The 16732-nt window shown below is 43.9% G+C and overlaps 1 protein-coding gene across 2 annotated transcripts in view; it reads left to right on the forward strand.

Annotated features, from left to right (window-relative positions):
* The first annotated feature begins 1516 nt into the window (after positions 1–1516).
* The window catches only part of ADD3 (adducin 3), a 90642-nt gene continuing 75426 nt past the window's right edge, over positions 1517–16732 (forward strand). Inside the window, exon 1 of one of the 2 annotated variants that reach the window (XM_059851943.1) lies at positions 1517–1662. The gene's annotated coding sequence lies outside the window, so the exon portion shown is untranslated. The remainder of the gene's footprint in view (positions 1663–16732) is intronic. The other variant, XM_059851945.1, reaches the window with a different exon arrangement.

Genomic DNA, 16732 nt, shown 5'->3' on the forward strand with positions numbered 1-16732 from the left:
CTTCCTGTGCCCAAGGTAAGTTTTAATTTCCAACAGCCACCAGATAGTTAAAAGTCCTGTATTAAATAACAGATGCTGTGCCACCTCATCCCCTTATTAGTGGCTGGTACCTGCAGGTTCCCGTGGCGCTGGTGCAGTCAGGTGGAGCCGTCTCAGTGCTGGGTACACATTTGCAAAGTTAAAACATGTTCTGCATCCTCTCCGTATTCAAATCAGACACCCCATGGCTGGACAGTTTGGTGCCTCAGGCACTTTCTTCTCCAAGGACCTCTCTAGCTTCCAAGGGCCCTTGCTCATTTTTCTGTGATGGTCCTGTAGCTCCTACACTGATGTGGTGGCAGCAGCTGGCCAGGTTGGAGCCTCTCTGTGACTCCATCAGAAGAGGGTCCTGGCACACAGGGTCTTCATCCTACCCTGCTGCTTTCCCCATGACCACTGCCCTCGAAGGGCTCCTTAAAAGCAAGCAGTACCCAGAAAAGGTACTGCTTTTACATTAAAAGGTTCTGTCCCCCGAACCTACATGGAGTTAGTTAATGTGTAATTTTGCACCTGAAAACAGCAGCGCTGATTTCAAAGGGACCTTCTAAGACTTTCAAGCATATTTTACAAAGTTTCTACTTTATCCTGCTTGTAATTCACTCCTAGCCTGGATCATGGGGACTCGTTGAACTTGGGGACTTCTGTGTCTTAGAAATAATTTAAAACATAATTAAAATACAGGGTTTTTTTTGTTTGTTTGTTTACTCTGTTTTGTTTTTAGTGTTGTTTTTTGCATAAAAGGGAGAACTATCACCCAGTGCTTCCGTGGCTTCAAACGTCTGATCAGAGCCGCTCAGATGCAACAAAACCAGCTCTGAAACCGAGAAACCAAGTAACTTTGGGTGGGGAACCAAGAACTGGGATGATTTCAGCCGCAAAGCGGAACAACTACAGAAAGCCAAGAAAACAAAAAACAGGGAGGAAAAAAAAGAGAGCGAAAGAAAGGACAGTGTTTGCCAGTATGACTTTAGCATTTTGTGCAGCTTTTTTTAGCCAGGGTTGCTCTCGGCAAAAGAGCTTTCTCCTGAGCAGCACGAGCCATCTGGAGAAGCCGTCTGCCGCCTTTCAGCCCCAACAACTGTTTAAATTTCTCACAATTTCACTTCCAACCCAGGGTTTTGTTGTTGTTGTTTGTTTAGGGGGCGTGGGTTCTTTACTCGCTTTTCCCGCATCCACCTCTCCGCGTGCCCCCGCCGCCCCAGCGGTGCGCTGGCCCCGCGGAGCCGCTCTCCAGCGGCACAGCCCCTCGGGGATCGATGCTCCAGCCCCGCACTGCAGGTACAGCCGGGGCGCGGGGCGGGCGACAACAATGGAGGGCAGCCGGGGCGGAGAACGCTGGCGGTGCCGCCGCCCCTCGGCCAAGTTGGAAGCCGTGGAAGGGCGAGGGAAGGCGGCCGTAATTCCAACTTGGCCGAGGGGCGGCCGGGGAAGGGCGGCGGGCGAGCCCCCGCGCGCTGCCAGATAGTGATCCACAGCGGGTGGGCAGACGCGGGAGGAGGAGCCCAGGTGTCCCTTCCTGCCACATAGTGCGCCGCCCCTTTCCCCGCCCGCTCCCGGTGGTGCTGGCGCTCCCGCCGCCGGGCGCGGGGATGGACTGCAGCACAAAGGCGCGGGCCCGCTGAGGTAACGCTGCCCGGGCTGCGGGCACCGGCACGGGGACGGCGGGGCAGCGGGGATCTCCCTTCCCGCCGAGCGCGGGGCCGGGGCCGCCCCGGAGCCGCGGTCGGAGAAGGGGGGCGGCGGCGGCCGGAGGCCCCGAGCGCTCCCCGCGTTGCCGCGGCCGCCCCGGGGCTGCGGGGGGAGCGCGGGGCCGCGGCCGGCGGCGGGATGGGGCGGTGCGGGGGCACCGCGGGGCCGAGGGGAACTTGCCCGCGGCTCTACGCCAGCTCTCCGCCGGGGGAGATGCTGCAGTGCTGCCGTTCTGCCTCGGCGCCGGGCTGAGGAGGAGGACGGGGCTTTAAATAATGCGCCTCCGCTCCGAAACTCCGCTAATCAAATAGAACCTTGGGAGCGATTGCTGTGACTACGGACTGCCCTTGCTCCACCGCAGGGCTCCGGGCTCCCTACGCCTCTCGGAAAACTTCTTAAAATCCACATTATTTGGGGTTTTTATAGTGGCGCGCAGCTCCTCCTTGGCCGTGGATCGCGGTGCGGGGAGCCCGGGATTGCGCTTCCCGGTGCAGGCTCAGGCATTCCGGTCACGGCAGCGCGGACCCACCGGCGTGACCAGCATCAGCCCAGCGCCGCTCGCTGCTGCGGGCTCGCCGTGGCCACCCAGCCCCCTGCTCTGCTCGCAGTTCGGAATTATCTCCATCCTGTGCTTGTCTTAGGGAGGAGGAAATTCAAGATTGCTGCCTTGAACTTTAGGCTCCAGAAATGAGGATTTACGATGGGCCTTTTGGGAGTTGGTTCCTCTGTGTTGGTCAGTTTTCATCTCGCATTAAAAAGCTTATTTAGGAATTCAGAGCGGAGTTATCAGTCAGTGTTCACTGCAGACTTCAGTGTCTGCATGGCTGAACGATGGGATTTTGGCAGGGAAGCCTCGGAGTGACTCTGTAAGGAGGGTAGAGCATGCCTCAAAAGCAACACCGCGGTCGTGGAGATGGGTTGCCTCTTCTTCTGTCTCAGCATCGTTATGTTACAGGCAGGTTGAGCCTGGATCTGCTGGTTTTCATTCACATGTCCTGGACTCGTGTCTGGAGGGTAGTGATGTGATACCAAGTGGAGGGAAAATGTGTAGGCATGTGCCTCATCTGCGTAGTTCCACTATGTGGAGGAGTTAAGTTTAAAAAAACAAACAGATAAAATCAATGGCAATGAATATCTGGGCCAAAAAATGAATGGCCAAGGGTTATAAAAGCATGAATGTATGGAATTGCTGAATTGTGTGGGAGAAGTTGCTGCTTAAATGAGCTTTGGTACCAGAGGAATGAAGCTGACAAATGTAACCTCAGCCTTTCAAAGAGTGCTTTGGTGTGCCTGGGGCAGCTGTCTCGCTTACCTTCTGGTCCAGTTGCTGATGACTGGAGTGAAGCACAGGTGTGGCAGAAGCATGGCTGTGTGTGATCTGCTGGGAGGGGATGGTGGTGGCTTTTGGGGGGAGTGGTGCAAGACGGGGCAGGTTCTGCATGTCTGCTTTGACAGCAGTTCTGCTGAGGGAGACTCCCTTTTGCCTCCCTGCCAGGGTTTGCCTTGGACCAGGGCTACACACCCGGTCACTTCAGCGGCCTTGCTGGCTGGAAGCTGTGTGTGAACAAACTGTACAAACCTCCTTGGTGGCATCCAGTCCTTGCGGGGAAAGAAAGTGTCAGCCCAGGGGACAGCCTGAGCTCTTAGGCTGTTATCAGACAAGCTCCTCAATGCTGATTTGAGTAAGAAGTGTGTGTATTTCTCAATGAATCAAAATGATAATTGTGTAACTAGTAGAGTATACCAGTTTTAACTTTAGATGTTGTCATGTTAATGCTTTTAGTATTAAATGCATTATTTCTCAGAAAATATTATTACATGAGTTTAATTTTTGCTGGAAGAATGTGACGTCCCAGGCAGGAAGGGGTGGGCTGCTTAGGGGTTGAGTGTTTAATGATAGAGGTTAGTGCACGATGATGATGATGATGATTAAGCACGTCCTTAATTCCTGACCAATAGATGGAGTGCTGCTATGCTTTAGGATATCTGGGGATTTAATGGTCTCTTGGTTAAATCAGTCATTATCCTTGACTCTTGCCTGAGGATTGAGGCAGCTGACATTATTTAAGGGAAAGGTGATTTTAGGGTGGTGCATTCAAGCTGCCATGTGCCCCACAATCATCTAACCCAAAGAGAAGGTCCAGGGGGTGCCTCTGCCCCCCCCAGGCTTTGCAGTGCTTGCAGGGTGGTTGGACTGGAGCGATCTGGGGGAATGGGGCAGTTTCATTGCCTTGGCCAGCAAGGTGTACTGCATGCCCAGTAGTGACCCTTTGCTGGTTATGAAATGAGCTGGTGGACAGGGCTGGCTGAGCCCAGCTGGGCTCGGTGTAGCTGTGCTGGAACGGTCCCTGTTGCATGTGATGTTAGAGGTGACATTGCACACAGGGGCCGCCTGCTTTTGTTCAGCTCCACTTGTTAGAGGCCAAATGACCTGGCATAAGACTCTATTTGCTGTGAAAATTATGAGAAATTAACATGTAAGAGTGAAAATCGTGAGAAATTAACGTGTAAGAGGTGAGAAATGAAAGCTGTTTTAAGAAAGGCCGGCATTAGTTTGTTTCCTTTTGTAGGGGAATGTTTTACGGATCAAGAACTGAACTGAAAGAAGGCAAAAGGCTGCTGGTTTTTCCCTTGTTAAAATCATCATTGCCAGTTAAAACTGCAGTGCTGTCATTGCTGTGCTGTGGATGGTGCTGGAATGATAATGCTTAAAAAAAACAATTTTAATTTAGGGGAATAACTTGCTTCACTTTGAGATGGTGCATAAAATTGCCTTTTTGCTAGCGCTTTTTAAACTGGATATGAATTCTAGTTTCCTTTAAAAATGTCCTGTAACTTTAGCAGCCATAGTAACCTCTGGCTATTATTTCCCTTGTAAATCAATTTTGCATTTTCATAGTGCTGCTGCTTCAAAAACTGAGTTGGTCATTGTTTTGGTATTGACTTAGAAGAATGCAATCTATATTTTTTATGGCATTGCTTCCCCTTACATCACAGGCTTTTCTTCAAGCTATGTTTTGAAATGCCTGTTGCCATATGAGACATGGTGGTGTTGCTTCTGGTAGGATTCTTAGGGGTTAGTTGTCTTTTGTGTAGTGTTTTTTGGCAGATGAAGATGAATAGAACCTACTTGACCCTTGGGGAACAAGTAGTAACTTATTGTGTGTTAATATTAGTTCTGTTTGCCCACAGAGTCTACTCTGCTTCTATACTAACTCTGAGTCACTTGACATGTGGGAAAACACTTTTGTTTCTTTTCTGTATTCAAGATAACACATGTCATTGTACATCATCACAAATGGGATTGTGAGGTATTTCATTTAAAGATATCCTAGCAAGTACATGGCTTTTTTGCAGATAATTTATGATCCAGATTTATTAATTAAGAGAAACAAATTTTAATTGGTTAGATAAGAAAGTATGTTCAGTTATGGCACGCTCTTAATCTGGGCTGGTGGCAGAGGGATGGCAGTTCAAGAGTGCAGAGTAAACTGGAAAATGCTGACTACTAAAAACTTGACATTTTCTACAGATTCATTGAGAAGTTGGATAGCGGGAAAAAGCTTGAGAGCATCAGACCTCAGTGGGAGGGTGATGGCTCCAGGTGTTGTATTGCCCCCTGGATCTTTACAGTCTGGTGAATGTGATGTAGGTATCTGTTTATTTAGGACTCTGGGAGCATATTAAACATCGTTTGTGTCTTATGGTAGTAATGTCAATTCCGCTCGACAAGGATGCAATCAGCTGTTACAAAGTGCTAATTAGGGAAATATTCTAATAGCTTCATTCATTGTTCTCATCTGTTAAACTGTTGTGGTCTTGGCTGGGAAGAAACTCTTTTCTTCCCTTGTATTGTCTAGCTTGTTGAAATCCAAGTGACATCAAAGCAGGAGGCAGTTTCATGTGAGTCAGCAGGCTGAGGTGAGGATCCTTAAATCACAGGCTGGTGTGAGAGCTGGGGCTTGCTTTGTAGCATTTCACGTTGTGTTTTCTTGACCCACAGCAGCTAACAGCTGGTAAATCCCTTCTCCCCTGTGCAGTTGGAATCCCCTGAAGTTACTTCTGCGGCTGAAGTACGTGGCAGCCCTGAGCAGCACGGAGTTGACAGCAGTTTGCTGCTGTTCCCATTGTTGCTGTGCTGCCCTGAGCGGGTACCTGGTGTTCCTGCAGCACTTCAGCCAAGGGCTGAGCTCTGCTCTGTTGCCCAAAGAGGATTCATTGAATGGCTTTGAAAATCTCTGCTTGTTGTCTTCAATTATACCTGTAATAACTGATCTCAAACTTTTTTTTTTTAATGCATATATTCAAGTGTTAAGTGATATGGGACTTTCATTGTTTTGCATTTATTTGACTTTTTTTTCTTGTAGAAAACAAGTATCCCTCTGCATATCATCCATTGCTATTACACTAAACACAGCCTAGGTTAGAGGCCAGGTGGAGCTGCACATTCTGTTTGCAAATGCACAGTAAATGTCAGCCCTGGAAGGACACCTGCATGTGTTCTGATGGTAAATAGAGTGCAAAATAGGAAAGCTTACTTGATGGGTAAAGCTCAATACAGTCAAAACAAGGAAGGAAAAATATAATTGTAAGTATATATTATATTTCCCCCTACAAATGTAGACCAGTTGTCTTTTGGGGTTTTTTTGGACAGCTCTGGAAGTCTTGGCAGAATGCTGTGGGAGCAGTTTGGTACTGAAGTTGTCTGTGTGATTCAAATAAATAGTTTCTAGAGCTATGTAAATTATAAATTGGCTGGGTTCAAAGAGATTGCTGGTATTAATGTAAGTCATTTCATATAATCCAGTATCCCAGTACTGTCTTAACAATCCATATGATGTTTTAGTCTTTATGGATGTATATACAAAAAACCTCTGTATTTATAAAGAGCATCACTAAGGCCACAAAGTCAAGTATTTGAAAGCTGGGTAGTGCTTTCCAAAGAAAATATCCTCAATTTAAAAATTAAATTACAGCATTGGAAAGTACACTTAGGAGCCCTGATGTCAGAAAGAGAGAAGTGTTTTGGCTCAGATGCTTCAGATCTAGCAGACACTTAGCAGAGGCAACCTTCAGCCTAATATGAAAAATTAGGTGAAATTGAAAATAGAATTTTGGGACGGAAACAGTGGACAATACTAGGCAGTGCATCCAGCTCTGTCTAGAACTGAATACAATAACTTGAAAGTACTGACCTCACAAGTACCTCTGTTTTTTCCTGACTCAGATACACAACCATTTTTTAGGAGTGCTAATGAATTGTATAACAATTTCTCCAGGCTCCTGATCAATGCTAAAACAGAAGTAAAACACAATTTAAGCAAGCTGCCTTTCAATATTATTTAAATTATTGCTACACACCAGGCAACATACCATATTTGCTGTGTATCCTAAACCACCAAAACCTAACCTAATTTTTTTTTTCTGGGAACATAGAGACTTTATACAGTATTTGAAGGTGTGCCCTGTGGAAGGTCAGATTAAGTGTTCTCAAATGATTATTTTCAGCTGTATTGACTACAGTTCTTTGAAGGTGCTGAGATTTAGGATGTAAGAACTTGTATGTGAAAATAATACCTGGCATGCCTATGCTACATTAGCCTATGTAGCTTTCCTGATACAGCATTACTGCAATAATAAATGAACACCTAGTTCAATAGGTATTTCTGTTACTGTGTTTAAATTGTGATAGTACCCACAACAAGCCCATCATCCTGTTTCAGATCTTGATTGCAGATGAAGCTTTTCACTAAATACCTGGTTAAAGGATAATTGTCTTTGTAGTGTTCACAGTTAATTTGTGCAATTTCTGGCTTTCAATTGCAACTGTCTTTAAATGCCTAAATATGTCTAAATATATAGGCAAAGGCAAAATGCTTCTGGTAACTCAAATGTTCTTGGACCCAGCCATAAGGGCAGAAGGCAAAGATGTTCATGGTCTTTAACTCACCCACTAAAGAGAAGCTGTGCCCCACTAGGGCCAACTGTGTATTTTCAGGCCAAAGTTTGTGTAACTTTCTTATTCCTAAAGTTACTGAGGTTGTAAAAGCATTTGTGGGTATGTGTTAATTTTTTTTCCCCGTTCCCATCAGTGGGCATAATACTGAATACAAATGAGATTTCTTACTGATGTGCTGATTGGAATGGGTTGGCTGTGCAGAGCTGTTTGTCTTTGACACGTAGCTGACTTGGCATTCAAAGGACACGTGCATGTTCTGTGTTAAATGGCTTAAGGACTGGAGTGACACAGTTGGAGAGCTTGGCAGATGCCTCTGTGCGTGCATGATTTGGAACAAAAAACTCCATCTTCTAAGACAAACTGTCCAAAGTAGATCTCTCAGTCAAATTTTCATAAATATTTTTATGGCAGAGATTTAATTCTGAGCATCTCAAGAAGAAAAAAGGACTTGTGACGCATGTTTTAATAATGGCTAGTGCAATGTTTTGTAAAGCCAAGTATGTCTGTAACCAGCAAAGTCATCTTTGGGTGTTTGTTTTGGTCCTTATCAACCTGATCAAAATTATGGGTCTGGTATGGAGCAGGAAAAAAAATCAGAAGAATTTGCAAATACATTGAAATTTATGGTGTTTTAAAATAAATAAATGAACCCAACACAAAAGCAGAAACCAAACCAAGTGGTCTGGCAGTCAGGTTCCCCCCTCCATTTTTTTACTCTGTTTCAAACTTTGTTTAAATACTTCTGCAGCATGCAGAGAGATTGAATACATCTGTGTAGTGCTAGCCTGAGAGAGTCTGTGCTCCAAAACAGGTTAGTTTAAAAAAAAGAAAAAAAAAAAGAAAATCTTGAAATGAATCCAGGTAGCTTCCTAGTTAAAACGTATCAAATGACATAAAGTATGTGAACTCAAGACAACTCAGTTTAACTATATAAAACATTCAAGCTGTAAAGCATCAGGAGGGTTTTTTAATAGGTGCCTGGATAATTTGCCCTGAGGTGGCAGGGGGGCAGATTGGGTTGGTTCCCTTTTTACATCAGATGTTTTCCTGTGAGCCAAGAACTTGGGGAGAAACTGAAATACTGCTTCCTCTTTAAAGGGTTGTTGCATATATCTTATGCTCTTTGTGTGTGTTTGCTTAAACTTCGATGTTTTTTAAGATCTGTGCCCTCGTTTTAACATGTCCTAAGACAGCTCCTGGTTAATGGCTGGATTTCAAAGATTGCTTAGTTCTTTTCAAGCACCACACCATTCAAAATGGAAACTTTTGCTGTCTGGTCAGCAGAAAGTGTTCTTTTCCTTGCCATTCCTAACATGAGTGTTTCATTGCATGTCAATGCTTCTAACCAAATCAAGTAGCACTTAATGTATTGCCTGGTGGGATCCTGTGTTCTTCAAAGTGTCTTAAGCCTGAAAGTCTCCAATGGCCTGGATCAAGGCACTGTCTCTCAAGCAATGGACCCACAGTGGCCGATGGAGGCTGTTAAATGTGGTTATTTCTTCTGTACCAGGGAGGTGTCATCCAGCAAGGGTGGTCAACACTTCAGTCCAGTGTTTTGGGAAATCTTTGCTTAGGTGTGGAGATTTCCATCTGAGGAGAGATTTGGTACACAGAAGAGACCTTGGGTGAAAGGGGGGAATGGGGACAGGAGGTAGGAGCACTCTGCTCGGCCAGCAGGAGCCCAGGCTCTTCCAGTGCCAGCAGCTTCATCTGCCTGCTCCTTTTCTAGAGCTGCAGGAGCAGACAGCCTAGGCCATGTGTATCAGCAGAGCAATGTGTGCATGGTCCCTTTCCAAGGACCTTGAGTGCTGTATGGCACTGGTCACCGAGCTGTGAACTGTTTCACAGGAACCCATGAGACAGACTGAAGTATATTGGTCTTATTGTCCCAATACTTGTCTTAGGAGATTCTATCTCTCCCCTGGAAAAATGATCAGTTTCCTTGTTGAAAAGGGTTGGAATTCTCCCCTTTATGGGAAAAATATTTAAAAATTAAAACAAAAAACTCTCACATGTATCGCTTCCTTTCCTATTAATATTAGCTAGTATATTGCATAAAACTAATGTATGTGCAATGTTGATTAAAAAGAATTGGCTAATGGTGAGAGTAAGAATAAAAGTTTATTTATAGTCTGGGCTAGCCTTTAACAAGAGAAAATAGCTTGAGGTATAGCATGTAACACTAGTGTCTGGCTACTATCAAACATGCTGCAAATATATAGTAACAGATATTGTGGGCAGTAAATTTATCTTTGTAGTAGAAACCTGATGTTGTTGCTATTCCCAGGGGCTAAGTTGAATTACATTATTACTGAGGCTGAGCTAACAGAGCTTTGCTTATAGTATACATACAGACAAGGCGGTTCTTCACAGAGAGGTGACCTCTGCTGTATTTTGGTTTCAGATTTCACAGGGACCCGTTTCAAAGTTTTTTGCTTCAGTCCACACCCTGCTGGTAGCTAGCTATAAAACTCTCTTTGAAGTAAGTAAAAAAAAAAAAAAAAGTCTGTCCTTTATTACTTTAATAAAGTCAGATAAAGGTCATTTGTTTACTCATTTTGTAATATATACTGCTGCCTCTGTTCCTTGTCAATATAAGTGATACTTGAAAGATAGAACTAAAGCTACAAAATTACTGGTTGCAGTGTGCAAATACATAGTGTAAGTAATTATCTTTTTTATGGGTCTTTTGTTTATTGGTTAACTTGGAGAATGTGCACGAGCATATATTTGTGCTAGGGAAGCTATTATGGGTGACATGGCATAATGTAGTGTACTCCCTTCAAGGTTATTCCGCCCTCTCTCTAAACTTTTTTGTGTTTCTCTCTCTCTCTCTCTCCAGAACCAATTTAAAGAGCCAAATTAAAGCCCTGTAATCCTATTTAAGAGCCCTGTCGAATAAGAAGTCTGCATGTCACTGTTCCAATAAATATAATCACCTCTTTAGTGCAGGCACTCCTCTCTAGGACAGATTTCCATCCGATTGAAATATTTGGGTTGTACATTACAACCAAGCTCAGGGGGGATACCCTGCTCTTCCCTCCTGGCCCTGTGGTCCTGCCTCATCCTCTCTTGTGTAAGCCCTGCTGCTTGCTGAACTTGTGCAATTCGCTGTGAATTGCAGCAGAAAAGCTCCTCTCCCCCCTCTGACTGCGCTAACTCTCTGCAAGAAGTTGAATTAAGAGAGGGTTGAGTGAGCACTGGGTGTGTACAAGGTGTGGAAGGCAATGGGGAGAAGTGGGAAAAGGGGGGGTAAGAATGTGGGGCACTGTCAGTGCCAGGCTCCAGGTAGGTTCCAGCCCCTTAATCCTGGTGAGGTGATGCTCTGCAGCCAGCGCCTGCAGCACTGGGAGGTGTCCCTGAGCCGGGTCCTCTGCAAGGGAACTGCGAGGTGGGAGAGCAAGAATGATCAAATAATTTCTCTGGGCTTTGAGATATAATGTAGCAGCCCCCAGATTGCGAGGTTGCCCCTTACCCCCTCCCAAGTGCTCTCAGAATCTGAGGGGGAGCTGTCATGTTTAAAGGCAGATTCTGGGATACATGCAGTGTTTTGGCAAAACGACATAATTTCAAAAATATTTTAATTAAAATAGTCTCGGCATGCTAGGCATATCTCAGCTCTGTGTGGCTGCCAGTGGGTGACAATCCTGTGTGGTGTGCTGGTCTTGGGCACTTGGTGTTCCTTTCCATAGCAGCCTTCCCTTGCCTCCAGAGCCTGCAGTGTCCACGCATAGCACAAGATGCACAACTAAATTTTCTGTAGTAAAATTCAAAGGTTTGCACTGCTGAGTAGTGTATACCATTGCTTCTCTTGCTTTTTCTTTATTTCATAAGTTATATGTAAGAAGTGGAGGCTAAATAGTGCCATAGGAGAACTTTATTACATCAAGTAGGCCACACTGTCTATATGCGTAGAACAAATTCTTTCTTTGGTGAGAGGGAAGGGTGGGGCTGCTCTTGGTTCTAGTAATGAAGTTCTGCATATGTTTACAAGATAACTTTATATATTAAGAATTCAGAATTCCATTGAAGAAAATGTATACAAATAAGTTGCTTTGCATATCTCAGTGAGCCACCCAAAATGCTAATTCTAGCTTGCAGCCTCTTATGTGCCTTTCACAATGGCATTGCTTCTCTTCTCCTTCCATCCAGGTTCTCATCAGTTAAAGAATGTGTAAGAAAATCTGGCAGAAGGATTGTTTTAGGGGTGTAATGCTGAGCTCCTAACAGCAGAAAGCTCTTTGCTGTTGGAGTTGACTGAAATCGTTCCAGTGCTTTTCTGTGCAGGTGGTGGGTGATAGAAGCTCTCAGTGTGAACAGCTGTCCTGCAGATAGCACTTTATTGTCCCCAGTGCCAGGTCCTCCCAGCTTTCTCCTGCACCTCTCTTCTCCTTTTTTCTCTTCTTCTAGCTGCAGAGAAGGATTGTCTTCCAAAGTTTGCATTTGCTCTGTTTCATATGATATGTAGGCTTCAGTGTAGAGACTTAAGGAGTCTTATCAAAGTAATACTGGCTCAGTCAGAGTAAAGATGCTTTAGTTGAACAGACTATGGCTGTGTTTAAAAATAACTGCTCTAGCTGTGTCAGCGTGTTGGACGACCTGATACTGACTGCAACAGAAAGAGCTTCTGAAAATTACTTTGCCTGTTGCAGTATTGCCCCAGTGTGAACTTGGTTTCTGTTGGTAGCATTTCAGTGTTAGATAAACCAAAACAGAGCCCCCGAAATTTAAAAGTGAGCATTCAAATGGCTTCAGAGAGACCTTGTTGTAGTGGGCATCTTTTGAATGCACAAACAGGAGTAGCAGCAGTTTTGCTCTTGTTCACATTGTGAAAACAGCAGTGCCTGGGTTTGGGTGCAAGCACCACCCTCATTTAAGCTCTGTTAGTTTTGGGTTCTCAGCTGTTGGTAGTAAGAAGGTGGTGTGGGTATTTTCCAGCCCGAGATCTGTGTGACTGCCATGCTTGCACACATGTTGCTTTCTTGTAACAGTATGGTGTGTGGAGGGGCTTTCTAGTAATTCCTGTGCAATTGTCTCATTTTGCCCCAGCCCTGGTGTGTCTCTGACTTCTGCTGCCTTTCTGAAGACTCGTTTAAAGCTTTGATGTTCTTAAAAACTCTGGGAGAACTTTTCATGAGAACTTTTTGAAAATGCTTAGTGTATCTGATGTTTATTCTGTGTTTTACAGTTCTTGTCACGTGTGGGTTTTCTGTCCTTTTTTTTTTTCTTGGCAAGGAAGACAGTATTACATTCTTGTACCAAGAGGAAGAGTTTTAAGCCTACTCATAAAAAGAAGATTTATTATCAAATGTAGTTTTTCATTTTGTCCATTGGAAATTATGGTTTTTTTCAGCTCTAACCATACCCAGATTACTGGCTTCATTCATAAAGTTGTTGTATCAAGTTTGGATGCTGTCTTTGTTGAATTATGGCTCCTGAGGGTTTTCTGTTACAGAGGTTTCTTCAGTCAGGGGAAGTGAGGGTATAATAAAGAGGATTCAAGGACTGGACACAATGATTCCCTATAACTGAAAGAAACAATGCCAGATTTGGCTGATGTTGGATTTTCCATCAAACTTTTTTATTGGCTTTCATTCATTTTACTTTAAGCAGAGTTTAAAATCGAGGCAGTTTGAGTGCCTGAAGGAACTGAGAGACCAATAGCAGATGATTTGGGCAATACTTTTAATCATTATATCCTATCTTTGTGCATCTGACTTCTGGCTTACTCAGGAAGTTGCCTTGATTCAAATACCATTAGAGCAGTAAATCCAACAGGAGACATCCAGATTCACTGAAAGGACTATCACTAAAACCAGTGTAACAGACCTGACTGTGCCTGGGGTTTCTGAAACACTGATTCCAAGCATTGAGTTCCTGCTGAGTGAGAAGCAGTGCTGTTTTCTGGCAGAGTGAGTACCTGACCTTCATTTCTGTAGCCTCTCACTTGCTACAACTCCCTCAGCTGTTATTGGTATATTTTGTGTTTTACTACACTTATAAAACGTTATTAACTGTAATGTGCTAAAATAGGGATAAAATAATCAGAATGCACTTCAGGATGCAAGCAAAATTGCTGTGAGATTCTGTAAATAAATGACTGCCAGCCAGAAATACAGCGTGAGGGTATGCTGGTAGCTCTCTCTCTTTCTCATGTTGAGCATTGCCAGAAGGGGAATGATGCTGAATCTGTTTTTCACTGCCTCTGCTGTACCAGAACATTGGTCTTTCAGGGTAGAGAGTGTGCACTACTGCAGTTTTCTGCAGATACCTCTCAAGGAGAGAGTGGAGGAGAAAAAACGTAGCATTAGTTTTGACATTTACAAGCTAAGAGATAGTACAAAAAGCTGAAGTTGAAACTGTTGCTGTTGTTTAAATGTCCCTTTAATTATTTAAGAATGCTTTGGGGTGTTTTTCCCTACTCTTTTTCTCAAAAACTTCTGTATCTTTGCTCATTGGTGAAATTGGATGCAGTGGTTGATACCCAGTACACAAAACTCTTTCCTCTTCCCGTCTTTTTCTGCATGTGCTCTTCAATCTACCTTATCCAGTCCTTTATTCACAGAAATCTAGGAGGAGCTTTCCTAATGCTCTTTCTCTTATTAGGGTTCAATTGCATAACTTTAAGTTCTGTTCCTGCATCTTTTCTTTAGTGGCTTAGAAGTAACAATGGTAAAAATGAAAGCCCTTGCAGTGACCTAACAAGTAGCACTTTGGAAGATGAAAACTAGATTCATCATGGAGCAAAATGTGATTTGAGATTAGCACTTGCAGTGCATCAGCCTTGTGCATTGTGGTCAAATTCATTGGACACAGTGTTTTTAGTCTTTTTATGCAATATGTGGTAAAGGAGGATTCTGCTTGATGAAAGAAAGAAGGCAAGCTGACAGGAGGAGTAAAACTACATATTGCCCCAAGGATAAAATTTTAGAAATATTTCTCTGGATTCCAGCAATGGGCATTACGTAAGAAAGAAAAAAAGTCTGCCCTGAAGTGCCTAAGTTATTGAAGCATTTGTTAAAATAGGATTTGTCTGTCCAGAAATTTTTTGCAATGTCTACTTCTGACCAGAGGTGACACGAGTACAGATGCTTTACAAAGTCCTACTCATCTACAGGAACCTGTGGGTTTTGAGGTTGCAAGGTTGTGTAACTCGGTGTGGAAAACATAAAAGGTTGCAGCTGATTTCTTCAAATTATTTATTTACCTTGCAGTTGTGTGAAATTAAGTTTCCTGAGAGGTCTGAGTGATGTTATTTACTGGAAGATAATCTGATCTTGTAGTTGTTTGTTCTTTGTGGTAAACAGAACTAGCACAAATGACCAGAAGTGTGCAATTGTGCAGGTCTCTAATGAGAGTGCTCTCTTTGGTGTATTTGACAGATCAGCATTGAGGAGTCGTGGCTGTAAAAGCAGAAAGGAGTATTGTCATCACTGTGAGATGCAAAAACTTCCTTGTAGCATCTTATGAGGAGGAATTTGCACTGGGTTCAGACCCACAGGCAGACCCAGGATGTTCTCTTGAGCCACAGCTCTTTCTTTGGCTCAGCCCTTAAGGGAGCAGAAAGGCAGGATGTATTCACAGCACTATTTGTGGCCAGCCAAGGCTTTCCCCTTAATCACATTCCTGCTTTGAATTGCTGTTTGGAGAACACTCTAAGGATGCTGGAAGCCTTAAAACAAGGCAAACTCCAGTCGGGCTTGGCTGGCTAATTAAGGTGCCCCAGCAGAGCAGTGAACAGCACACTGGGGTTGTTATTCCTGCACACAGATACTTGGTACAAGGGGCCTGGATCTGTGGGTCCTCTCAGCTCTGTGCAGATAACACCCAGATAATTACACTCTGTTAATTCTCAGCTCGTTATTCAGATTGCTGTTATATTTAAATATTCTGTCTGCATTTTGGCTTAATCTCTGAGAAGAATTGGTGGGCTGTGAGGGTTTTTTTTTTCCCCCCCCAAACTTTTTAACACAAGCTGTGTAAGTGCTGCAGTATGTCATTTTTCTCCTTTTAAGATATTTTATCCCATAGTGATGTGACAGCTGTTCATGTTCACCCATCTTGGCAGCAGTTAAACCCTTCATGTGAAGGAGTTGGCAGCTAGTAGACGAGTGAGAGTTTTGCCATTGATTCATTAATGTGTCCAGAAACCACCTGTAAGGTTTTGGGTTCTCAAGCAGTTCTGTTTATTTGTCTTGTCTCTGAAGAAAATAAAAAATACACACACATCCTCATTTGTTTCTCCTACCCCCATCCATAGGTAGGCTTCTCAAACTGGGGTTTCTTTTATGTTTAAAGAAAAGGCTTTGCTAGCAAGGCTTCTGTTACAAAGAGTAGGTGAGTGCACCTACACATCAGGGCTCTCTTTTTAAGTGAGGCTGTAGCAGTTGAAGTTGGGAGGTAATTTCTGACTGCTCTGCAGATAGACTGCATGTGGTGTGGGCAGAGCCACCAAAGTAGCTGGAAACACTTGGGGGAGAGCACAGCTGAGCTTCAGAGCCTGGCAGTTCAGCAGCCTCTCTCACTGAAAGAACCTTTCCTCGTGGAGCAGAACAAGTGCTTTGCTCACCTCTGGGCTCAGAGAGTTTGTTTATCCATCCTCCCCAGAGCTTCCTCTCTGAACAAGGTGTAACCACACTTTAAATGAACCACCTGATTCCCCCACTAAAAACGGTGTTTCTACAACCATGCATGTCTATTTAATCCTGTTGAAAATGATTCTCAAAACAGATGTTTAAAGCTCTTGTTAAAGGTCACTTGGGACGTGTTAAATAGTTGTGTAAAATTCCAGTTGTCCCACCTTCCTGCCTCCAGAAGCAAGTAGCAGTGTACCTGTTGGTTAGAAATTGGCTGGTCATGAGAGGATTTTAAAATTTCACCTCCATTCACATCATCTGACACAGAATTTATTAGGTGGAAGTAGGACTTTCCCCTGTTTTGATTTTTATTTTTTGGCTTTTTCATAATTTCATATGACCTTTTTAATACCTTGCTTGGAAAAGATAATCTAGATTAATCAAATATGTGAGCTTTACCAATAAATGT

The sequence above is a fragment of the Haemorhous mexicanus genome, chromosome 7 (genome assembly GCF_027477595.1).
Source record: "Haemorhous mexicanus isolate bHaeMex1 chromosome 7, bHaeMex1.pri, whole genome shotgun sequence".
NCBI classification, from domain to species: domain Eukaryota; kingdom Metazoa; phylum Chordata; class Aves; order Passeriformes; family Fringillidae; genus Haemorhous; species Haemorhous mexicanus.